This window comes from Tiliqua scincoides, chromosome 1 (assembly GCF_035046505.1).
Source record: "Tiliqua scincoides isolate rTilSci1 chromosome 1, rTilSci1.hap2, whole genome shotgun sequence".
In the NCBI taxonomy this organism is placed as follows: Eukaryota; Metazoa; Chordata; class Lepidosauria; order Squamata; family Scincidae; genus Tiliqua; species Tiliqua scincoides.
In genome coordinates this window covers 7767662-7792785 of record NC_089821.1, presented here as the reverse complement: position 1 = coordinate 7792785, position 25124 = coordinate 7767662, and the positions used below count along the sequence as shown (strand labels likewise).

Genomic DNA, 25124 nt, shown 5'->3' with positions numbered 1-25124 from the left:
GGAGAAAGGGGGCGTGAAGGTGGCAGTTACTTCTCCGAAACTAGGGCAGAACTTGCGAAGCAGTCATGCGCCCCTCCTTGGCATAGTCATGCGCCCCTCCTCAGGCTCCACCCTCATTGCACCTCTGCCCCTGTATTCCCGCTGCCACCCGTGTGTACAGGGACTCACTGCAGCCCCAGGCTGGACCAAGAAACCTTGGTGGGAGGATGCAGGAATTTTATGGGCGTAACTTTTTTCTCCCTTGATTGATCTTACGGAGATTAGATTACTGTTGATTACTGTTGATGTAACAGTTGATTAGATTACTAAGGGGAGAAAACAAAACTGCACTTAAGAAGACTCTTGAGGAGGGGGTCAGATGCTGATGACCCTTGGGCCATTAAGGTCCTCAGCAGAGGTGCATCTTTCCCCATCTGGATTTTTTTTTTTTTAAATGAAGACTTTGACAGCTAAATAATCAGGGTAATTGCAAATCAACTCTTCCTGCGAATCTCCTGCTGTTCTAGAACTGGCTTCCTCTACCTAGGAAGCAAGTCTCCAGAATGTGTGAAGTCTCTGATAGCTCCACTGGTCTTCCATTGAAAACAATGGAAAACAACCGTGCATGTAAATAACACAGCTGGATGAAATTCAGCATGAAATGAATTTGATTTTCACTAATGAATGAAATCTTTCATACAGCCTTCTTGTAATTAAGTTTTTTTTTTTTTAAAAAAAGGAGATGAATAGAACAATAAAGCAATTTCTCCCCCCCCCCCCCCCGGTACACACCAGGAGAAGCATGATTAAAAACTTCCATATTGGTCTGTGTGTAGTCCTGGCCAGTTGAACCGGATACTAAAGACAGTAGGGTAGCTAGAGGGGGTGCAAAGCACTAAGCTTTGCAGGGCGTCTCACCGCAGCGTACACCTCTGTTTTGCTCCCCCTACCACGAATGGCTCCTCAGGGAAGGGGGAGGAGCCCCTTGCATGCTGCAGTGGAGGCTCCCTACAAAACTTAGTGCTTTGCACCCCTCTGGTGAGTAAAGTGGTGCTGAAATTTGGCCATCCCTCTCTTCTCTCGCAGCCAAGATTCCATTGTGCCTCATCTGTTTTGAAGGAGCAACATGGGGGGAGGACGACAAAGAGAAATGGAGGTTGTGCAGTGATGACCTTTTCCCATCTCCCTCACTTCCTTAACCCCTCTGCTTTTGGTGCTTCTTTAAACCTGGCTGGTCAGGAAGAACCCCAAGACTCCCGGGATTCTCTCTGCCTGGTCTGTTTGGAAGACACACTGGTTGATGTAAGGCGGCAGCATTCCTACCTCAGAGCCTCCGAGAGTAATTGTATCAGGGGGTTCAATCTTTCTTTAGGGCCCCTCCTTTCTCCATTGGATCATAATTTCATATGATCATTGGATAATAACTTCTACAAATTGCGATATATAAACAGTGGTGTAGCTAAGCCAGGGCAGGGAAGGTACATTTACCCCATGATGGAATGGTCATTTTCCACCATCTCTGCTGGGGGGGGGGGGGTGACAGCAATTGCTGGAGGTCTACTGCAACCCACCTTTGTCCCCAGATGGCTTCAAACAGAGCCATTTTGGGGCCCAGGGTTAACATAAGAACATAAGAACAGCCCCACTGGATCAGGCCACAGGCCCATCTAGTCCAGCTTCCTGTATCTCACAGCAGCCCACCAAATGCCCCAGGGAGCACACCTGATAACAAGAGACCTCATCCTGGTGCCCTCCCTTGCATCTGGCATTCTTGTGCATGCACAGAGCAGGGGGGCGACAGTGCAGGTGCCTGGGAGTGATGCAATGACACAGAGGCCTCACTACATCACCAGGCCCCAGGTTCCTCCCTCCCCAGCTATGCTTCTGTATATAAAACTATGTAGGTTTACACAAAATGTGAACGCTAGTCTTCACACAATATATGCAAACATTTTATGAGATCCCAGGAAATTTCTGGCTTCCCCTCCTTTGGCTCCTAGATCCCCTTTTATTTACCTGGGCCCAGGCGCAATGTACCCCTGCACACCCCTCGCGTGGTTCCTGATGAGATCAAAAAATATAAGATCTCAGGGAATTTAGGGTGCCCCTCCTTTGGCTCCTGGGCCCCCCTTTTGTCCCTCGGTCTAGGTACAAGTTACCCATTGAACCCCCCTCTCATGGGCTCTGCCCTGCCTCCTTCTCCAGTTCTGCTACCATGGTTTTTGGAAGCAGTACTGGAGGAGAAGATAAACCGTTACGCCCTCCTTCTCTCATTCTCCAAGGAGAGCAAACCAGTGAGAAGAGAGAATGAGGCAGTGGCCAGATGGTACAGCAGGGTAAGTGATGGGCCAGGAGAGGCATTGGACAGACATGGAATGCAGGGAACACCTGCAAGATCACTTCCTCCCCTGGTCCACCATTCATCGTTGCCAATTCAACATGCCTCATGGATTGGCTGGACTCGGGATCGTGAACCAGCCCAGCCTCTCTTAACTGTGAGGAGAGGATGTGGTTTGATAATTCAGCTGTTGAATGCTCAGGTATCTTGGCATTTGGACTTCAGAGTTTCGATCACTCGTGTGTGACCTGACATTAGGTATTGAACTGAAAAAAAGAGAGAGCTCCGCCAGAAATCAAAACTGAGTGACCCTTGGCCACAGAAATTCCCGTGAGTGAAGCAATGCGAGACCTGGGTCTGACTTCAGTTAAAAATAAAGGGAATCAGTAAAATGATAAGACAAGCTGCATAAAGCTGAAGGGGACATAATTTGGGTCTTTCATGCGGCAACTTGGTGGAAGTTCTTTATAAAATGAAGTTCAAATTCAATTGCAATGTTCCAGTTCCAGAGGTAAGAAGCTTTTTTTTTTTGCCTCTTAAGCAGACAGAGTCTCTTTGGCTGAATCAGCAGGTTTACTCTGACAGATCGAAGTTGTTAGTTTTAGCTGCATTATGAATTCCACAGCATTAAAAACACCAAGCGAGGCACTTGCCCAGTTCTGGTGTTTTGCAACTGGGCACAGCATACTTGGTACTTACAACCCAAACAGAAACATGCCTTGAAACATCCTCTCTGCATTTGTGCGTGCTGGCTGTGGCATAGCTAGAGGGGGTGCAAAGCACTAAGTTTTGCAGGGAGCCTCACTGTGATGTGGAAGCAGCCCCTCCCCTTTGGAGCCATGCGTTCACCTCTGTTTTTCTCCCACTGCCTGGAATGGCTCCATAGGGGAGGGGGGGCTGCTTGCACACTGCAGTGACATTGCCTGCAAAACTCAGTGCTTTGCACCCCCTCTAGATACACCACTGCTTGGTGGAACCCCACCTTGCATCCTCCATATTACAGCACATCACAAGGAGATGACAATTACTTATGGGATGGTTAGAGCGGATAGAGGGAAGTTCTTCTCCCTCTTGCACAATACAAGAAACTGGAGTCATCCACTAGCATTGACTGGAAGGAGAGTTCAAACCAACAAACGGAAATATTTCTTCACCCAGCATGCAACTACTCTGTGGAACTCCTTGTCGCAGGATGTGGTGATGGCGTCTGGCCTGGATGCCCTGAAAAGGGGATTGAAAAGTCCATCACAGGTGTCAAGCCATGACAGGTATGTGCAACCTCCTGGTTTTAGAGGTAGCCTATCACTGAATGTTAGATGCAAGGAAGTGGCAACAGGATGCAGTTGTCTTGTGGTCTTGTGTGCTCCCTGAGGCATCTGTTGAGCCACTGTGAGATCCAGGAAGCTGAACCAGATGGGCCTTTGGCCTGATCCAGCAAAGCCCTCCTTATGTTCTCATTTTCTCCCCAAGTACAGTATTTGTCTCTTCAAAGGTTATAAGCACAGAGGATGAGGTAGCAGGGCTTCAACATTCATCAACACAGAGGTGGGGCTTTAAAGAAGACCTCAGTGAATGTTCGACCTGGATATAGCACCTTTGGCTTTAGAACACCTGAACAGGACTAGTATTGGGCCAACTGTAAGCAGTAGCATAGCTAGAGGGGGTGCAAAGCACTAAGTTTTGCAGGGCACCTCACCGTGCCGTGCAAGTGGCCCCTCCCTCCTTTGGAGCCTCTGCTTTACTCTAGTGACCTGGAATGGCTCTGAAGGGGAGGGGAAGAAACCTCTTGCATGGCACAGTGAGGCGCCCTGCAAAACTTAGCGCTTTGCACCCCCTCTAGCTATGCTACTGACTGTAATGCAATACTCTGCGTGTTTTCTCAGAAGTCCCATTGATTTCAATGACAGTGCAATCCTAGGCATGACCACTGAGGAATAAGTGCCTGTGCGTTCTGCTGGCGCAACACACTTTGCAGCTGTTGCAAGCGCAATACCCCTGGTGCACGAGGTGTAGCGTCTGCTGCAAGTGGGAAATGGCAAGGTTTGTATGGGAGCAGATCAGGCCTTCTCGCTGGCACAGTTATGGCCTCACAGGGGTCAGAAGGGAGGTGGGGAGAGTCTGGAATAGTGTGGGGACTAGATGCAAAGCAGAGGAGATTGGGTGGGATGTACAGATCGGGCCTGGGTGGATTTAGGATGCCAAATCCTAATGCCCTTCCTGGGCCTGATCCGTCTGTGTGGCTATCCAGCTGGCACAGGTTTCCGTTGACCCAAGGTGGCTGCCAGGGCTTACCCCACGGCAAGAGAACAAATTCTCTCTTACTCCAAGGAGGCCTCAACATGCTGAAACTCTCCACGGGATACAGCAGAAGCCACATCGGTGCAGGGAGGTAGTTAGGATTGGGCTGCCTCTCTCTGGCATCTCCATGTCGGACTGGGGAAGACACCTTTTTGAAACCCTCTCCACACTGCCACTCAGTCCAGATAGAATTGTACTAGACGGGCTAACGGTCTGACTTGGTGGAACAGTGGATAGCCATCTTCCCTGCCTGGCAACCATCTCCTGTACATGTCACTGTCTGCTGTGTGTCTCTCAGCTCCTGGGAACTGTCTGCTTTCCAACCCAGCAGTTCCCGTGAAAAGCATGAGAAGCTGGACTCAAAACAACGGCTTGAACAGCAGTTGCAGCTGCCCAGTGCTATGAGAATGGGGCTATAAGATGCATGTTTACCCTTTAGCATGGATTTCCTAAGAATTTTTGGTGGCATGTGGGTTAATGCGCCACCAGTGTTTTCCCCCGCATGAGGCACATGGGCTATCTCTCCAGCTGATTAGCTGGAGTCTAATTGTGAGCAGGGCCACATGGGTAAAGCATCCAGAGCCCGCTCAATCGGGACCCAGCGGTGATTCCCTGGCCACCCACCGTCTTACAGTCTCATGACTAGCTAGTTGCCATATTGGGGCCAGGTTGGAATTTTTTACCATCAACTACATTGGCTGAGCGGTTGGTTTTTGGGTTGGTAAGGCGATGTTGGTGTCCACCGCAGGGTGGCAAGGGCTCGGGAAGGGCCATGCTTACTCCCACTTGCTTGCTCGGTTGGGTGAGGCAGGCTGGATGAACCTTGGCCTGGTGGCAAAGCTGCACTTTGGGTTCGCTCGGGTAGCCTGCGCTAGCCAGCCACCCTGACCCTTTGGGGTGGCAAGGAAGGAAGTGTCAGGCCTTGACCTGCCGCAGTCTGGAGTTGGGTGGTTGTCACCCATAACTAGTTATGGGGGAGGTAAAGGGGCGGTTCCATTTCCCCCGCATAGAACCTGCATGGCCTAGTCCCTGCTGTGGTCTGAGTTGTAATTAAATAATTAATAAAGTGTTCCATTCTACCACAGACCCTTGTCTGTGTCTTTATTGGGGTGCTGCAGAGTAAATGGTAGGCTGTGTTGCTTGTCAAGTTGCCTGAAATGGCTGTAGGCCTGTATGCCTGGAGATTTTTCTGGAGGCCTGGAATTGCGCCTGTGAGCAGGGGCATAGTTTGAAGGGGTGCAAAGCACTAAGTTTTGCAGGGAGCCTGTTTTGCAGTGTGCAAGTGGCTCCTCCTCCTCCACTTTGAAGCCATAAGAACATAAGAACAGCCCCACTGGATCAGGCCATAGGCCCATCTAGTCCAGCTTCCTGTATCTCACAGCGGCCCACCAAATGCCCCAGGGAGCACACCAGACAACAAGAAGACTTGCAAGGCCTCCTGGGAATTGTAGTTTAAGAACATAAGAACAGCCCCACTGGATCAGGCCACAGGCCCATCTAGTCCAGCTTCCTGTATCTCACAGCGGCCCACCAAATGCCCCAGGGAGCACACCAGATAACAAGAGACCTCATCCCAGTGCCCTCCCTTGCATTTGGCACTCTGATACATAGCCCATTTTTAAAATCAGGAGGTTGCGCATACACATCATGGCTTGTACCCCGTAATGGATTTTTCCTCCAGAAACCTGTCCAATCCCCTTTTAAAGACGTCTAGACCAGACGCCATCACCACATCCTGTGGCAAGGAGTTCCACAGACCAACCACACGCTGAGTAAAGAAATATTTTGTCTGTCCTAACCCTCCCAACACTCAATTTTAGTGGCTGTCCCCTGGTTCTGGTGTTATGTGAGAGTGTAAAGAGCATCTCCCTATGCACTCTGTCCATCCCCTGCATAATTCTGAGTGGTGCTCCCACTGCCTGAACTTAGTGCTTTGTACCCCCTCAAGGTACGCCACTGCCTATGAGTTGGTGCTCTTAGATTGTAGACAAATAAAGCTATTTTATGACACCCTTGGTTGCTTCTCCTTGGAACACTCCTTGGAAACTTGCTTCTCCTTGGAACACAAAAACAGCCTTTAGCCCTGGCTGCAACCACGGGATGGAACATTTGGTATACATTTGTAACCTGTGTCAAGAGTTTCTGTTGCTTCTCTGTGAGCACAAAGAGAGGGCAGAATGAAGGGTTGAGATGAGTGCAGAAGAACCGTGTCCCCCTCCTCAAGATGATTCAGCACAGGCCTTTTATGTAGCACTGCATTTGCTTATGAAAGGATGAGTGATTGATTTCAGTGAGATTCATTGAATGAGATAAAAGCTGCAAGACTGAGACTCTTCTAAAATCAATATATTATACAGCAGAAGGAATGCACTGTATCTTTTATTAAACATGCAATTGAATTTGGTTATGGCTTTTGGAGAATTACTAATGTTTGGCAAATTTCCCAGATCTTGTTATAACTATATTTAAACAATCAGCATTGCGAGGACGTTTGAATGTAACATCATTAACTTTGACTGTCTAGTAAGTTTTATTTATGACATTCATTTAATTTTTTCCAATTCTGGGAATAGAATTGCTCCGCTGGTATAAATATAAAGTTATACAGCTCTGTTTGCTAGTTCTGTGTCAACTTTACACCTTTTGAGCAATCTGAGGCTGCTTGAAAACAGGGACTTGTGGTGGGTGGGGAGGCAGGTGAGGCAGAGCCTCCCCACTGGAGTCCCTTCAAAAAGCGCCACCACTATGTGCAGCACATGCACTCATAACCCATATGCTGTGCATACTGCACATGCCCCATCTCGTCTGATCTCGGAAGCTAAGCAGGGTCAGGCCTGGTTAGTACTTGGATGGGAGACCGCCTGGGAATACCGGGTGCTGTAGGCTTATACCATAGTCTTTCCATGCCTGATCTTGTCTGATCTGGGAAGCTAAGCAGGGTCAGGCCTGGTTAGTACTTGGATGGGAGACCGCCTGGGAATACCGGGTGCTGTAGGCTTCTACCATAGTCTTTCGAGACTGAAGGTTGCCAACCATTAACCATTGTGCATACTGGGTTGTGTATGCTTGCACACCTCACACAGCAGTGGTGCTTTCCAAAGGGCTCTGATGGGGAGGCTCTGCCTCACCTGCCTCCCCACCCACTTCACATCCCTGCTAGAAAGGCAAAGCATGACAGCACGGTCCAAAACACAAGGATATTTATAATTTAACGCATGCATCACCTGTGAATATTTTACTGTGGTGTACACTTCTATCTTTCACAATTGTGTGACATTTCAGGAACCCATAGACAGAGTCGTAACAAGGACAAAGCCTAAGGGGCACCTGCCCTGGGCGTTCCACCAAGCAGGGGTGCATGATTGTCCACAGATTCAGGCCTGGTTATGGAGGAGGTGCTGGTGGCTTTACACACTCCTCCTTTGGAGAGGCCTGCTGTCGGCGCCTCCTCCTCTGGGGAACCCAAAAGTGACTGCCTTGTGCCTCAAGCAGACTGCCTTGTGCCTCTGGAGGCTTTCAGCCTCCATGACGAAGACATAGGGCACGTGAAGTAGCCACAACAAGCACCCCCACCTTCAGGGAGAAGCGACAGCATGGCATCTCTGGTGCCAGGGGAGTCGGTTAAGGTTCTGCTCATAGAATTGCAGGAACAAATATGTTTTGAGTGTCAGGCATAACGTCTGAGATATCAAAAAGCAAAACAAAGTGAAAATGGACCAATGTCCAGTTTCAGCAGCTGGAATTGCCAGCTTCTGAAATAAAACATTCTGGCATCTGGAGATGGGGTCAGTGATGGTGCCCGTCAGGCCCAGATCCAGTCCCAGAAGCTGAGCCCAGCACCAAAGCTGATTTCCCATTCTCCTCCTGTGTGTTCCTACTGGTCCCGGCTCAGTGGTCCTTAGATGTTCTTATTAGCTCCCTACTGTTCAGTAATACCATTTAAACACAACAGATCCCCATGAAGCAATTCAAATTACAACTGTGCCACAGTCAGGAAATAAGAAATTGCCGACAACGCAGCCTCAGAAAACTGAAGAAAATAGCTGAGTGCCAGTCGAGTGACAACTCTCCATTGTATGATCAAGGGACGGAGCTTTAGAAAGTATTTACCCATTTTCAGGGGACAAAGCAGAGACTGAGTGACAACTTGCTCAAGCAAGCCCATGTATCCTTCTTCCATAGACTTCAGTGGTGCTTCTACATAACTAAATTTCTTTGGATGTAACCCACAGACCTCAAAGGGAAGCATGGAACAGGAAGAGAACAAGACACAATGATCATAATACTGACGGACAAGCAGAAAAGGGCAGCGCCAGCCTATCCATCACCCAGATGGTGCCAAAGTCCTCTGCCCACCCCCATAAATTTCACTGCCCATCAGTGGCAGAACTGAGGTAGGGCTGGGGGGCAACATTGCCTGCCCCAAAGCAGAGTGGTGGTTTTCTGCTATCTCTGCTTGGGGGGGACGGACGGACCATGTTTACCTTGCTCAGGCAACAAATGCCACAAAATTGGCCCTTGAGCCCACACTTCATCTTTGTGCAGCTCCAATTGGAGACATTTTCAGAGACGAAGACCGTACATGCGCTGGGGAGGGGTGTGACAGTACAGGCATGGAGGGTGCAAGTGCTTTTTTTGCAAAAAAAAAAAAAAAAAAAAGGTACAGGAACTCATAACTTGTTAAACTTTTATTTATTTATTTATTTATTTATTTATTTATTTATTTATAAACTGAACTTTGAGGAGTTTTGCAGCCTCAACTGGACCTCCTTTTGGCAACTGGCAACCAACCTTTATATTTTGCAGCCATGGAGCACCTCCCCTTCTGAAAAAAAAAAAAAAAATTATTCTTCATAGGGATTTGAACCCCTAGCCTCTGGCTCCACAGACCAGCACTTTAACCCTTGAGCCATAGGAACTCTTAGACTCAAAGTGTTTGGAACTCATACTTGAGGTGCTGATGGCCACCTGCTGGGCTCAAGACCTTATATATTAGTTCTGAGCACTTTGACTACAGGCTTTCCTATAGCCCAATGGAGAGAGTGCTGGGCTGTGGAGCACGAGGTCGGAGGTTCAAATCCCTCCCTAGCCCGCAGCTTAAAAAAGAAGGTGGGGCACAAGGTCAGAGCCGGGGGGTGCCAAAAAAAAAAAAAAAAAAAAGGTGGAGCACGAGGTCAGAGGTTCAAATCCCTCCCTCAGTGAAAGGGGAAAAAAAGATGCCGGAACGCCATTCCAGTGCATTCTATTACAAAAAAAGCCCTGGAGGGTGCCATGCTGCTCCATGTCACCTGATTCTGGAAGCCACTGGGCCTGGCAACACAACTGCTGCCCACCCACCCACTGATTCCCCCCCCCCGTGCACTAGTATTCCATCTTTATTCTCATTTCCCTCTTCTTCTAGGTACTATACACTTTCTTGTTCTTCTTCCCCTCCCCCCCAATTTTCTAATTTGAAAAGTCTTGGTACTGGTAGGCAGAAAGTATATAGAGAAGTAAGGAGGTGCTGGCCTAGACAGTCTCCCCGACGTCACAGACAGGGGGCTTCTACCTACAAGACTAACCCAGACGGATCCATTTCTGGCACACCCCAGGCCCACAATCTCTCCAGTAGCTCAGATGTGCAGCTTCCAATTGGTTTCTTAGCAATGGTTCAACACTAGCCAAGGAGTCAGGACTACTGATCTTAGCCATAAGAACAGCCCCACTGGATCAGGCCATAGGCCCATCTAGTCCAGCTTCCTGTATCTCACAGCGGCCCACCAAATGCCCCAGGGAGCACACCAGATAACAAGAGACCTGCAAGGCTTCCTGGGAATTGTAGTTAAGAACATAAGAACAGCCCCACTGGCTCAGGCCACAGGCCCAACTAGTCCAGCTTCCTGTATCTCACAGCGGCCCACCAAATGCCCCAGGGAGCACACCAGACAACAAGAGACCTGCAAGGCTTCCTGGGAATTGTAGTTAAGAACATAAGAACAGCCCCACTGAATCAGGCCAAAGGCCCATCTAGTCCAGCTTCCTGTATCTCACAGCGGCCACCAAATGCCCCAGGGAGCACACCAGATAACAAGAGACCTCATCCTGGTGCCTTCCCTTGCATCTGGCATTCTGACATAACCCATTTCTAAAATCAGGAGGTTGCGCATACACATCATGGCTTGTACCCTGTAATGGATTTTTCCTCCAGAAACTTGTCCAATCCCCATTTAAAGGCGTCCAGGCCAGACACCATCACCACATCCTGTGGCAAGGAGTTCCACAGACCAACCTCACGCTGAGTAAAGAAATATTTTCTCGTCTGTTCCAACTCTCCCAACACTCAATTTTAGTGGATGTCCCCTGGTTCTGGTGTTATGTGAGAGTGTAAAGAGCATCTCCCTATCCACTCTGTCCATCCCCTGCATAATTTTGTATGTCTCAATCATGTCCCCCCTAAGGCGTCTCTTTTCTAGGCTGAAGAGGCCCAAACGCCATAACCTTTCTTCATAAGGAAGGTGCCCCAGCCCAGTAATCATCTTAGTTGCTCTCTTTTGCACCTTTTCCATTTCCACTATGTCTTTTTTGAGATGCGGCGACCAGAACTGGACACAATATTCCAGGTGTGGCCTTACCATAGATTTGTACAACGGCATTATAATATTAGCCATTTTGTTCTCAATACCCTTCCTAATGATCCCAAGCATAGAATTGGCCTTCTTCACTGCCACCGCACATTGGGTCGACACTTTCATCGATCTGCCCACCACCACCCCAAGATCTCTCTCCTGATCTGTCACAGACAGCTCAGAACCCATCAGCCTATATCTAAAGTTTTGATTTTTTGCCCCAATGTGCATGACTTTACACTTACTGACATTGAAGCGCATCTGCCATTTTGCTGCCCATTCTGCCAGTCTGGAGAGAACTTTCTGGAGCTCCTCACAATCACTTCTGGTCTTCACCACTCGGAAAAGTTTGGTGTCGTCTGCTAACTTTGCAACCTCACTGCTCAACCCTGTCTCCAGGTCATTTATGAAGAGGTTAAAAAGCACTGGTCCCAGGACAGATCCTTGGGGCACACCGCTTTTCACTTCTCTCCACTGTGAAAATTGCCCATTGACACCCACTCTCTGTTTCCTGGCCTTCAACCAGTTCTCAATCCCTGAGAGGACCTGTCCTCTAATTCCCTGACTGTGGAGCCAAATAAAACAAATAGCTGAGGACAAGTTTTCTCACTCAGATCCAACCGATCAACCCAAGCAAAGTGCTTACAGGTGGGTCTGGGTCTCCTTAGGGCCAAGTATGCCACCACCACCCTGGTTAACACCCAGACTCTTCAGCTTCAGGGCAACTGAAGGCTTATGGGCAGGAGGTCTGGTCTAGAGGGTAGAGCCTCCATTTGCCTGAAGATAACATCTGCAGGTCGCCAGTTCGAGGCCACCGGCACCATGAATGGCGAGACCTTGAAGCAGCTGAGAAGCCGAGCCGAGTTATTCCACCTGCTCTTTGGTGTGAGCGAAGAAGCGTCTTGGCTGCCCTCCTCCATGTGAGAGATGAAGGAGCTGCTTGTCAGCTTGTGTGGGAGGAAACTGGAGCCAGAATGTGATACCAGATCAGAAAGATCCATCTGAAATGTTGTGGTTCTTGAAAGATAGAACCTTTCAATTGTAAAAATCCCTACGGGGATTTAGAACAGCCTGCCTTTGTAAACCGCCTTGAATAAAGTCTGAGGAGAAATCTGACGACCAAGAAAGGCGGTATATAAATACCTGTATTATTATTATTATTATTATTATTATTATTATTATTATTATTATTATTATTATTATTATTATTATTATTATTATTATTGTTATTGTTATTGTTATTGTTATTGTTATTGTTATTGTTATTGTTATTATTGTTATTATTGTTATTATTGTTATTATTGTTATTGTTATTAATGGGCTTACCCCAGTTCTTGCAGCCCCTGTCCTCCCCCTTCCAAGTTCAAGGGGACCCAGGTCTCAAGATGCTGGTAAAACAACCCAACTCACTTCGGTTGCAGGTTTAGCAGCTAGACTGGACCAGGTGAACTCAAATTCCTTTGTACTTAATCAGGCACAGCTTGTAAATATATATTGGATTTATTTTAAATAATAAAATATAGTTGCATTCAAATGGACAGGCATTTAAAGACAGTTTGAAGAATACATACAGGCCACATACTGATTAAAACAAGAAAACTAAGGGCGCAGTCTTAACCCCTTATGTCAGTGCTTTCCAGCAACGCATACGGGCAATGCAGCTCTGAGGGAAGGGAACAAACATTCCCTTACTTTGAGGAGGCCTCCGTGAGTGCCACCCAACTGCAGGATGCAGCACACGTCCCATTGGCACCGCTATGCCAGTGCTGGAAAGCACTGACATAAGGGGTTAGGATTGTGCCAGAATTTCCTAAATTCTGTCCTCTGTTTGTGCTCACAGAAGCAACTGAAACTCTTACACAGGTTATATATGCATACCAAATGTTCCATCTTGTGGCTTCTTCCTCGGAACAGAAAAAAAAAAAAATCTCTAGCCCTGGCCACAGCATGACTGCAGCAGTAGTTAGGGCTGAAGCAGGTTCCAGGAGGTGCGGCGAGCCCTGCACAGACCTCTTCAAATGGAGATATCGCAGAGCACCTCCTGTTTGCAGGAGATGCTTTGCGATCGCTACATTTGAAGATTCCAAGTCTTGGGGAGTCCTCTGGAGGGCTTCGCAGGGCTCCCTGCACCTCCTGGAGCCTGCTGCAGCCCTAACAAGTAAGTGGAAAGCACCCCTTTCACAACCCCTTGGTGACGTGATCCTGGGGATCACTTGCTGCCTCTCCCCTTCCTCCGCCCTTAAAGGGATGGGAGAACCTTTACACAAACTGGTGGGTCGCGACCCACCAGTTTGTGAACCACTGCCCTAGGGGATGCAGTGTTGTGAGGTGGCCCTCTTACATTCCATGCATGCAGAACCATACCTGGTGACCTTACGCGGTACACAGATGTATGGGACACACAAATGTGAGAACAGCAAATGAATATTTAAAAACTAAAATACACCTCAATGAGCCTGAGATGTCAAGGAAGAATGGTCCTGGCTACTCCTATGGGAAGATGTTAAACAAGGTTTGGTTCTGCTTTTAAATGACCATGTCAGTCGTGTTTAACCCTTGTGCGCTTGAAAGGACACGGTCAATTTCACCATCCCTTCAAAAGTGGCATTTTTGGTTTATCTCAGATATTTATTCTGGAAGATGCCTTGGAAATTGAATCCCATCAGTTGTTGATTGACAGCTGCTAAACACTGTATTGCCTCATTATGGAAATTGCTGCAAGCAATGTGTGTGTGTTTGGTTGCTACAAACAAATTTGGACAATTGCACCAAACTCATTAATGTGCCAAGAAAAAGACATTAACAGATCCCCTTGTACACCTTGGAGAGATGGTTGGCAACCTTCAGTCTCGAAAGACTATGGTATAAGCCTACAGCACCCGGTATTCCCAGGCAGTCTCCCATCCAAGTACTAACCAGGCCTGACCCTGCTTAGCTTCCGAGATCAGATGAGATCGGGCATGTGCAGGGTATCTACCCCCTGACTTTGCCACTTGCAAACTTTGCCACTTGCAAATAAGATTGACATATACCTTGATCAACTTTACCTCCTTCACCCTCCGCTCACCCCTGGGCTAGACCGATCTGGTCCAGTGGGCATCCTGATGGGTAACAGTTGTACACCTTGGGTTTTCCTTATTTCTCATTGGGATACTAACTTTTATAACAATGTTCATCCAAAATATTTTATTTTCAGAATAAAGACTTGATTGAGTTGTATACCTAAACCAGGACCTTCCAGACTCCAGCCCGTGGGCCAGATCTGGTGCCCTTCTAAAGCCCTCCCCATGTGAACAGTTTTCCCCTGGGAAAGCACGCAGCAGTCTCCACTTTGGAGACCACTGGCCTAAATATTTCACACCATGTGGATGGAGATAGGAAAGCAGTCATTAGAAAACTCGGCGAGTCTCCCGCAGAAATCCATGGAAAACAAAAGTGAAGGGGAAGACAAACCTGAATGAAATTAAATGTGCAAATGGCTGGAAAACAAAACAAGTGGAAATAAATCATCTCACAATGGAAATGAAACCAATGTTTTCCTTGTGTACCCCTGGGAATGCCTAACCTGGCATGCCTCCATTGTAGTCTCTCTTTGGGGTAATACAAAAGAGAAATAACACACCCAACTGCTATTACTCAAAACAACCCAATTCACAGGTGCTCTGGTGCTGAACAGTAAAGCGGTACCGAAATGACTGCCACGGTATCCCGTTGGGCCAGGGCAGCTGCCAGTCTCCTCAGGTTCCCCCTTACCTGTGTAGAGCTCCACTGCCCCATGGAACTCCTTGGCTCTGTGCCAGCTCCTGAGCTGGTGCAGAACTAAGGAGGTCTGTGCTGGGCTCTATGATTCTGGAGGAGGCATAGGATTCGGTGGCAGCTTCTGACACCATCCCCACCCTCTCCCAGGCCTAATCCACTCTCTAGCTCGCCCTCTATGCAGTTTCATCCCTCTCCCTGCCTTCCCCTGCCTTCCCCCTACTGCGAAAATCCTTCCCATCACTTAGCGGGGGAACTCACCATCCAGAGCTCCTGTTCTGTGTCCTCCAAGTGTTCTGTGTCCTCTGATGGCATCAGGCCTGGACGCCTTTAAAAGGGGATTGGACAAATTTCTGGAGGAAAAATCCATTACGGGTTACAAGCCATGATGTGTATGTGCAACCTCCTGATTTTAGAAATGGGCTACGTCAGAATGCCAGATGCAAGGGAGGACACCGGGATGCAGGTATCTTATTGTCTTGTGTGCTCCCTGGGGTTTTTGGTGGGCCACAGTGGCACTGGCGTAGCTAGAGGGGGGCGGCGCACTAAGTTTTGTAGGGAGCCTCACTGCAGTGTGCAAGCAGCTCCTCCCCTCCCCTGAAGAGTCATGTGGGCAGGAGGGGGGGAAACAAAGATGAATGGCTCCCAAAGGGAGGGGAAGGAGCAGCTTGCACGCTGCAGTGAGGCTCCCTATAAAACTTAGTGCACTGCCCCCCCTCTAGCTACGCCAGTGCCACTGTGAGATACAGGAAGCTGGACTAGATGGGCCTATGACCTGATCCAGTGGGTTGTTCTTATGTTCAAGTGCAGAGGCCCATCACCAACTGGCATGGGCCTTTCCACCAGCTCTGGGTGTATCTCACAGCGTTGAAGTGACTTACGGCACATTTAAGAACATAAGAACAGCCCTGCTGGATCAGGCCATAGGCCCACCTAGTCCAGCTTCCTGTATCTCACAGTGGCCCACCAAATACCTCAGGGAGCACATAAGACAACAAAAGACCTGCATCCTGGTTCCCTCCCTTGCATCTGGCATTCTGACATAGTCCAAAACATTTGTGACCCACAAATTTGTGACCCTAACCCAGCACTGGCCCTGGGGCTGGAGCACCAGCACTACTCCCAGTAAGGTCAGGCTCTAAAACTGTCTTCACTCCCTAAATCTTTATATCTATTGATCCCACTATTTTGTTTCTGGAAAGTTCTAACCTGGACATTTCTAGCTGGAATTCTCCATGATCTACATGGTGTCCCACAGGTAGTCTTCAGTAAAAATGATTAGGCATATGATGATTATGTATTTCAGCCAAAAGGAGGTCTGGTCTAGAGGGTTGAGCCTCGATTTGCCTGAAGATAACATCCGAAGGTCACCAGTTCGAGGCCACCGGCACCGTGCGACCTTGAAGCAGCTGACAAGCTGAGCCGAGTTATTCCATCTGCTCTGAACGTGGGAGGATGGAGGCCAGAATGTGAAACCAGATCCGAAAGAAACATCTGAATGTTGTGGTTCTTGAAAGACAGAACATGCTTTCAATTGTAAAAATCCCTACGGGGATTTAAATAGCCTGCCTATGTAAACCACCTTGAATAAAGTCTGAGGAGAAATCTGAGGACCAAGAAAGGCAGTATAGAAATACCTGTATTATTATTATTATTATTATTATTATTATTATTATTATTATTATTATTATTATTATTAAAGTACATACAGGAATATATTTTTATGCCTTATTATTGATTAGGCATTAAAATATATCCCCATATGCACTTCTGGCAGAAATATGGTTACCTGAATCTGAGCCATCTTATTGCCAAAATGTGTGCTGGGGGGGACGGGACAAACTCTAGAACACAAGCAAACCAAAGAGAATGAAACCCCAAAAGTTACTAAGGATAACAAAGAGAAATCCCCCACACCATTTCCTTTGGGGTGAAATCCCTTTTATTACACAGAGTTATCTATATTTAGTGTTTTGCTAAGAATCTTTGGAATCTGGCAGGGAAAAGTGTGCCATTTTTTTTAAATAGCTACATTTTCTGCCCTATGACTTATTCTTTTTTTCCTCTGAACCTCCAAGAACTTCAGCCGTCTCAATAAGCTCCCCATCTTTCTCATCAATCATGGAAGATGAAAGAAAAACCCAAACTCAAAGGATTGGGTTATAAATCCAGCTGTCCCATCATCTTTCAAGTCTTTTCTATAATAATCAACTGTATCTGTACCACTTTGAAGTTGTCTGTTTTTTTAGCTACTGAACACAAGAAAAGGGTCTTATCGCACAAAGGCACTGGCCTTTCAATAGCTGCCATTTTTCTGGCGGGGGGGGGGAAGAGTTAAAACATCTACAGGGAAACTACAATTACTATTCAGGATGCTGTTCACAGGTTGAAAGGCATCCAAGCAGAGTTTGAGTGTCACCAGTATTCCCATTTGTGTAATAATAGTGACACAAAGAAAGGCATTGATGGCATTATACAATTGCTTTGGCGCATTACATTATCACAAATAATAGAATTTCCAAGGATAAACAGATTATTTTGGACTCAAAGCATACTAAAGTACAACTAAGTATTGGGGGGAGAGGGTTCCTTATTCTGACTGAAGTTACTTTGGGCACAATCCTAACCAGGTCTATTCAGAAGTAAGTCCTATTTTGTTCAATGGAGCTTACTCTCAGAAAAGCGTGGTTAGGATTGCAGCCTTAGGGTGCAATCCTAACTTGCGCTGGAACAGGCAAACCAGGAGGCTTGTGCGGTCTCTAGTGTAGGATTGTGGCCAGCAGTGGCTTAGCCAGAGGCAAGGGGAAACTTTTCCCGACTCCTGGGTAAGGGCTGCTGGCATCTATGGGTCTCCTCAGACTTGTGCCACCTCCTAAGGAACCCCAGGGAACTGCCGGATCCCAGCCCTGCCTCCTGCTCTCCGCCCCCTGCCCCCGGGGCCGCCGATCGCCCTCCCTCCCCCCACCCAGGAACGCCTCCCGCCCTCCTCCTCCCTGCCCCTCCACACCTACCTTTTTCGCTTGTGTCAACTGAAGCAAGCACCGGAGGGGAAGCCGGCACAGTGGCGTCTGTCAGCCTCCGCAGGCTGGTTCTTCTCAGAGTGCCGGCCTGGCTTCCCCTTGAGGAGGTGCAAACGTGTTTTATGGCACGTTTGTGACCCTCCTGGGCCAGCCTAAGGGATGAAGTCCAGCCCAAGTCAAGGATAGGTCAAGCAAGTTAGGATAAGTCAAGCAAGTTAGGATTGCTCCCTTAGACACTTAAATAGTGTTTAATCATTTCGCTTGCATCACATTAATATTTATCTTTCTTAAAAGATAAATGTGATCACCCTTATTTATTCTCAAAACGTGAGAAAAGTGGACATTGTTGCAACAAAACTCATGCAGCAAAACTAGGGAGAGGTTGATTAGGAAATTCAGAGCCTGATCCCAGTTGTGTAGCTGGGGGGGGGGCAGCTGTCACACTGTGACCCCGGGCAGAACTCCGTGGGAGCATTAACACTGCCCCCACCACAGCCACTGGGGTCCTGCCCCCTTGCTCATAGCTGGGCTGCTTGGAGCAGGGCTACCAGCTTTGGCTGGCCTCACTCTGAGTGGCACACAAATGGATCAAGAATTACTGTGGGGGTGGGCAGGTTCAGAAGAAGCGGCCTGGCTCCAAGTGGTGTGTCACCACACCAAAAATGAATGCAGGTTCTCCTGCCTAACCCCGCAGTCATTCTAGGTGTGGTTGCTCAGAGTCAGGCCAGCTGCTTCTGTATGGCCCAAGTGATCCGGAAGCAACAGCGGTGATGTCATCATGTCACCGCAATTCCTTCTTGGTCATTGGGGGTGGGGGCAGAGAGGGCGGGAGGACAACTGGCATTCCCCTGGGTGACACGTCGATCAGCTATGCTGCTACCTGTTCCTAACTCCCCCCACCGCTTTGCTGGCGCAGCCATGCCAAATATGGGCACACTGTATCCAGTGGGGAGGGCGGATCAGGAGGCTTTGGAGGGGAAAGAGAAATTAATTCCCCTTACACTTCTGTAAGCCTCCTGCTCTGTAATGTGTCTCCTCAGACCTGTGCCAGCTCTGTAGCTGAAGCAAATATGAGGAGACAGGGGATGGGGAGGCTTGCAAAAGTGAGGATCGTCACCATCGCTGCCATATCTACCCTCTCTTGAAGCTTCCATGCCCCCTGTTCTTCCCACCAAACCATTTTGCCCCTATCGGTGGTGGTGGAGTCACCTACTGTGGCAGCGCTTGGGAAATGGCCACCATAAGAGCTCTCAACAATTGAGTGCTCTTCTGTTCTGCTGTTCTAGAAGCTTCCACCCACTCACAGCCTAATCCTATGGTGCAGCCCAATCCTGAGCTGGCCGGGGTACCCCCACTCGGCCGTTGAATTCAGTGCTTCCCGCGTTACCGTTTTGTTTCCCGCTTCCCCTGGGTAAGGTAGGCAGCCCCACAATGGGGGTACTCTCTTTAGCGGCACCCTTTGGGCACCGCTAAAGTAAAAGCGCTTGTGTAAGGCACGCAGCCTCCATGAGTGTCAAGGATCCTGCGGAGTGGAACTCCTTGGGTCCTCCTCCCGCCGGCCCCCAGGCTCGCCTCTGGCACGCCCCCATCCCCACCTCACGCCGGCCTCCCCGCCCCCTCCCTGCGTCATGCTGGCCTTCCCCCTCCATGGAACACCCCCGTCCCCGCCCCATTTGCCGTTCCGCAGCCCGGCAGTCACAGGCACTGCCGAGCTGCGGAATGTGGGCGCCCGCTGGGCAGTGGCTCAGCCCCAGCCAGAGCTGAGCCACCTCCAGCAGGAGCCTGGCGGTAAGTCCCACAAACGTGCCTTATGGCATGTTTGCAACTGTGGTCCGCACCGTGAAGGCGCGGTGCAGACCATAGGATTGGGCCATTTGGTAAATGCTAAGCTAACTAGCAAGTGGTAATACAATTGTGTCAGTGAAGGAATGAAATTGTTCCTGGGGTAAAAGACAGACACATAGAGGGTTGGGTTAGATCCTGTATTCTATTTAATTTTACGTGAGGCCATTCTGAGGGCAGGAGGTAGTGCCTTGTTTCCTAGCCTGAATAGCATCTTGCTAGTTTGGACATGGAGCGCATAACCTTCTTGGTGAGAGTTCAGTGGGGAGTCAGAAGAGATAGTTTCAACAACAGAAGCATGTTAACCTGGTATAAGGCAGTAGTGTAGCTAGAGGGGTGCAAAGCATGAAGTTTTGCAGGCAGCTTCAGTGCAACATGCAAGCTGCACTGTAGAGTGCAAGCGGGGAGACCCTTTGGAGCCATTCCGGGCGGTGAGAGCAAAATGGACACATTTGCCTCCCTGCATTTGCCTCTCTTTAGCTCCCACCACCCGGAATGGCTCCAAAGGGGAGGGGCTGCTTGCATACCGTCCTGAGGCTCCCTGAAAATCTTCGTGCTTTGCACGCCCTCTAGCTATGCCACTGATGTAAAGCATAAGAACATAAGAACAGCCCCACTGGATCAGGCCATAGGCCCATCTAGTCCAGCTTCCTGTATCTCACAGCCGCCCACCAAATGCCCCAGGGAGCACACCAGATAACAAGACACCTGCATCCTGGTGCCCTCCCTTGCATCTGGCATTCTGACATAGCCCATTTCTAAAATGAGGAGGTTGCACATACACATCATGTCTTGTAACCCGTAATGGATTTTTCCTCCAGAAACTTGTCCAATCCCCTTTTAAAGGCATCTAGGCCAGATGCTATCACCGCATCCTATGGCAAGGAGTTCCACAGACCAACCACACGCTGAGTAAAGAAATATTTCCTTTTGTCTGTTCTAACTGTTCAAGCAGCCTCCCTTGGCAAGGTTTCATGCTATAACGTAGCAGGGAGGGACAATTGGGCCGTAAAGAAATTGGAAGGACTGCATCCTGAAATCTATGCTGGTCCTCAATGCATCACTCATTATTTTTGCCAAGTGTCCTAATTTCTGAGCCCAGGCAGAAGAACAAACTTCTAAGAAATCAACAAGACTCATCATGAAGTTACTCTACAGTCCCTCCTTTGAGCTGTATAGTGATGATTCCACTGAGCTGTTGGAATGGCTGACCTTTGAAACTGACAGACTGTTCACCAATGACGCTTTTTTAAAAAAAGACATCTATCTCGCCCAAGCACCAAAAAAAAAAAGAAGCCAGACATCCAAGACCGACTTATATTTATATGTGAATCAAACTGTCATTTTTGTTCTGCTAGCGTCTCTTATCACATCTGGGCAAGCTATCATTCTCTAGGTTAGCATTGTACAACCTTGAATTTTTAGGAAAGTCCTTGAGAGCTAATGCAGCTGCTTAATGTTGCAACAGTCCATGAGTGTACGAGCACTGCTCAGAAATCTCGGCAGATAGGGTTGCTAATAAACATTTAATTTACAACCCATACAATTCTTTTAGCTTAGCAAAGTGCTTCATGCATCCATCTGTTTCTCCTGATTTATTAAAACCCCTATTTAGCTCCTCACGGCCTTTAGGGAAGAGGAAGGGGGGTGCAAAAAAGCAAGAGGCACCATCACAGGCGGGGCAGGGGGAGGGTATAAAATATATTCATGATTCAGCAGTGACAAATTCAGATTTTTCATTAGAGCCCCATTCCAGGATTACAGATTGATTCAGTAAGAAGACAAAAGAGTAATGCTGAACTCTTGCTGTCGTCCAATTTATGGCACCGTTGTGGATAAGAAGCTGGAACTCATTACATCACTATGCACAGAAGAGATTAAAAGAGATCATTTATACCTGGAGCACTGGGCCCAGGCAGAAAAGGCCAGCCTAAGTAGCCTAGATGGCATTAAATACATAAAGAAGCATCAGTCATGCTGAAAGAACTGCTGAATAATCATAATCAACCTTGAGAAAGACGTTTTCTGGAGAAAGCCCTAGGCTGGAGGTCACAAGATAATCTCCAAGCAACTTAAATAATGCATAGTGAGTTTATCAGTATAATAGCTTGGGTTGTCCAAAACAAAATACTGCAATCCCATGCACATTTTCCTGGGAGAAAGTTTCATTGAATACAATGGGACTTACTCCTGAGCAGACATGCATAGGATTATGCTTTCTGCACCCCCCCACACACTCATTCACTCGCTCCCTTTAATACTGGTGGGTTCAGTTCATCCTTTGGTGGTGCTTTTGCACAGGTGAGAACCGGATGTTTCAACTTAAGTACATTTTTACTTAAGCCAAAATGCTGCCCCCTCCTCTAAAACCTTTACATCTCACTGGTGTCCGATGCTTCTACATGAAGGCTGAGCTCAGTTATACTGGTCCCGCCTCCCTCCCTCCCCCTGGCATGCTGACTCCCTGCCCAATCCCCACCTCCCACCACCCTAGAGTGCCTCCTCCCCCCTCCCCCCCACACCTCTACTCACCCCTCCGCCACCCATCGGTCTGTGCGATCGCTGAGCGGTGGAGCACAGGTGATCCATTGGCATTAGATCCACTGAGCTAGCCCTGCACTGGACCAGCACTGAGGGCTGCGAATGTGCTTTATAGCACATTGTGACAGTCACCACCAGCGGAGCGCCAGCAGTGTGAGCTCAGGATTGGGCACTAAATGTGTTGCCACTTGCCAACTCAGCGGTTACCAAACTGTATGTGTCTGGAACCCACCAGTGGGTGATGACCCAGCTGCTGGTGGTTTGTGAAACTGACGGGGCAGATTAGGCCATGTGCATCGAGGATTAAACAAGCTGCTACAGGTGGGCGGAGAGCACTGCAATCATCATTATAGCCACACCGCATTTATAAATCAGGCAGCAGCCTCTTGGGCCTCTAAAAAGTTTGGGAACCACTGAATTAGCTTCTAAGTATCCTGATTTCCTGAGGTTTTCACTTAATGTGAGTTTCTTTTTCTGCTTTATGATAATACGAAAGGCCACGTATTGTTTCTAAACCCAGCATAACGATGTTTGTTTAGGACAGTGGTTCCCAAACTTTTTCGGGCTAACGCCCCCTTGAGGCCCAGGAAAAATTCCTAGCGCCCCCCACCTCTTTGCTTAGTAGTCTACTGCAAATTCAAAACAAGTAATACAACACTATAAAAAAAAAGCGTATGTATTTGACAAATAAATCTAGTAAACAGTATTATGTATTGGCAACCTTCAGTCTCGAAAGACTATGGTATCGCGCTCTGAAAGGTGGTTCTGGCACAGCGTCTAGTGTGGCTGAAAAGGCCAATCCGGGAGTGACAATCCCTTCCACACCGGGAGCAAGTGCAGTCTGTCCCTGGTCTGTCTCCCTGGCTATGGGCCTTCCTTCTTTGCCTCTTAGCCTCAGTCTGTTGGCCAAGTGTCTCTTCAAACTGGGAAAGGCCATGCTGCACAGCCTGCCTCCAAGCGGGCCGCTCAGAGGCCAGGGTTTCCCACTTGTTGAGGTCCATCCCCAAGGCCTTCAGATCCCTCTTGCAGATGTCCTTGTATCGCAGCTGTGGTCTACCTGTAGGGCGCTTTCCTTGCACGAGTTCTCCATAGAGGAGATCCTTTGGGATCCGGCCATCATCCATTCTCACGACATGACCGAGCCAACACAGGCGTCTCTGTTTCAGCAGTGAATACATGCTAGGGATTCCAGCACGTTCCAGGACTGTGTTGTTTGGAACTTTGTCCTGCCAGGTGATGCCGAGGATACGTCGGAGGCAGCGCATGTGGAAAGCATGTGGAAAGCACTCAGTTTCCTCTCCTGTTGTGAGCGAAGAGTCCATGACTCGCTGCAGTACAGAAGTGTACTCAGGACGCAAGCTCTGAGCCAAGGTACACAAAGTCATGGACAACCTCCAGTTCATGCTCAGAGATTGTAATGCAGGGAGGTGAGTCCACATCCTGAACCATGACCTGTGTTTTCTTCAGGCTGATTGTCAGTCCAAAATCTTGGCAGGCCTTGCTAAAACGATCCATGAGCTGCTGGAGATCTTTGGCAGAGTGGGTAGTGACAGCTGCATTGTTGGCAAAGAGGAAGTCACGCAGACATTTCAGCTGGACTTTGGATTTTGCTCTCAGTCTGGAGAGAGCTTTCTGTCTGATCTGGTCCGGAGATAGATGCCTTCTGTTGCAGTTCCAAAGGCCTGCTTCAGCAGGACAGCGAAGAAAATCCCAAACAAGGTTGGTGCAAGAACACAGCCCTGCTAGTAAACAGTATTTAAAGTTAAATATATAACATTTAACATTTTTAATAAATAACATTTTTAAAAAGCTAAATTGGCATCTCTTCTGCAACTACATTGTCTTCACAAGTTTAATGGGATGGATGTATTTGGCATAGGGATATCAGCTTATCAACATCTGGCTGGAAGGAACTAAGGAAAAGTCTTAGATCCCCACGTTCAATAATGTTCAGTCTGTTTCTTTGCTTGGAAAGTAAGTAGGCGACTGTACTGAAGCCTCGCTTCACTAAATATGATGTAGGGAAAGCAATGAAGTACATCTTAACTTTGTTCCACAGTGCAGGGTATCGGTCAAAAATTTTTTTTTGTAACCAAAAGTCTTGATATGACTGTTTGAACTTTGGCCTGAGCTCAATGTCATTTTGGAGTGAAATAAGTTCTTCCTCTACCATTCCTGTTTCATCATTGCCGATATCTAGGAATGGTTTTATCACCCAGTCTGGTATCTGAAGCAAAAAAAGATCCTGAAATCTATCAGACATGTCTCTGTGCAACTCATCCAGGTGTGCACAATACACTTGTAGGTTATCGTCTGGTATGCTCTTCTCCTTCTCCAATTCAGAGAGGCTCGGAAACTGAAAGAGCTCACGACGGGCTATGTTACGTCTGAACAACTGTAACTTCGAGCGAAACGTGGAGAGAACAGATTTGACTTTGATAAGGCTAATCTCATTTCCTTGCAGTTGCAGATTAATTCGTTAAACTTTGTGAACACATCAGACAAGTAGGCGGTATCATGCTTGATGTTTCTTAGTTCATCAGAGAGAACAGGATTGGAGTCTTGGAAGAATTCAACAACTGTTCCAAAAACTGAATAGAAACGTCTCAGGCAGTTTCCCTTTGACAGCCATCTAACTTCTGTGTGCAACAACAAATGTTCAAAATCTTCATCGTTCTCAATGCAGAGCTGTCAAAACAATCGAGAATTGAGAGCACGTGCCTTAATTTTATTTATCGCTTTGAT

General features: G+C 48.0%; 1 pseudogene; it reads right to left on the bottom strand.

The window, feature by feature from the left end:
- Nucleotides 1-14087: 14087 nt before the first annotated feature.
- On the bottom strand, nt 14088-14205 carry LOC136638257 (5S ribosomal RNA; annotated as a pseudogene).
- Nucleotides 14206-25124: the final 10919 nt, after the last annotated feature.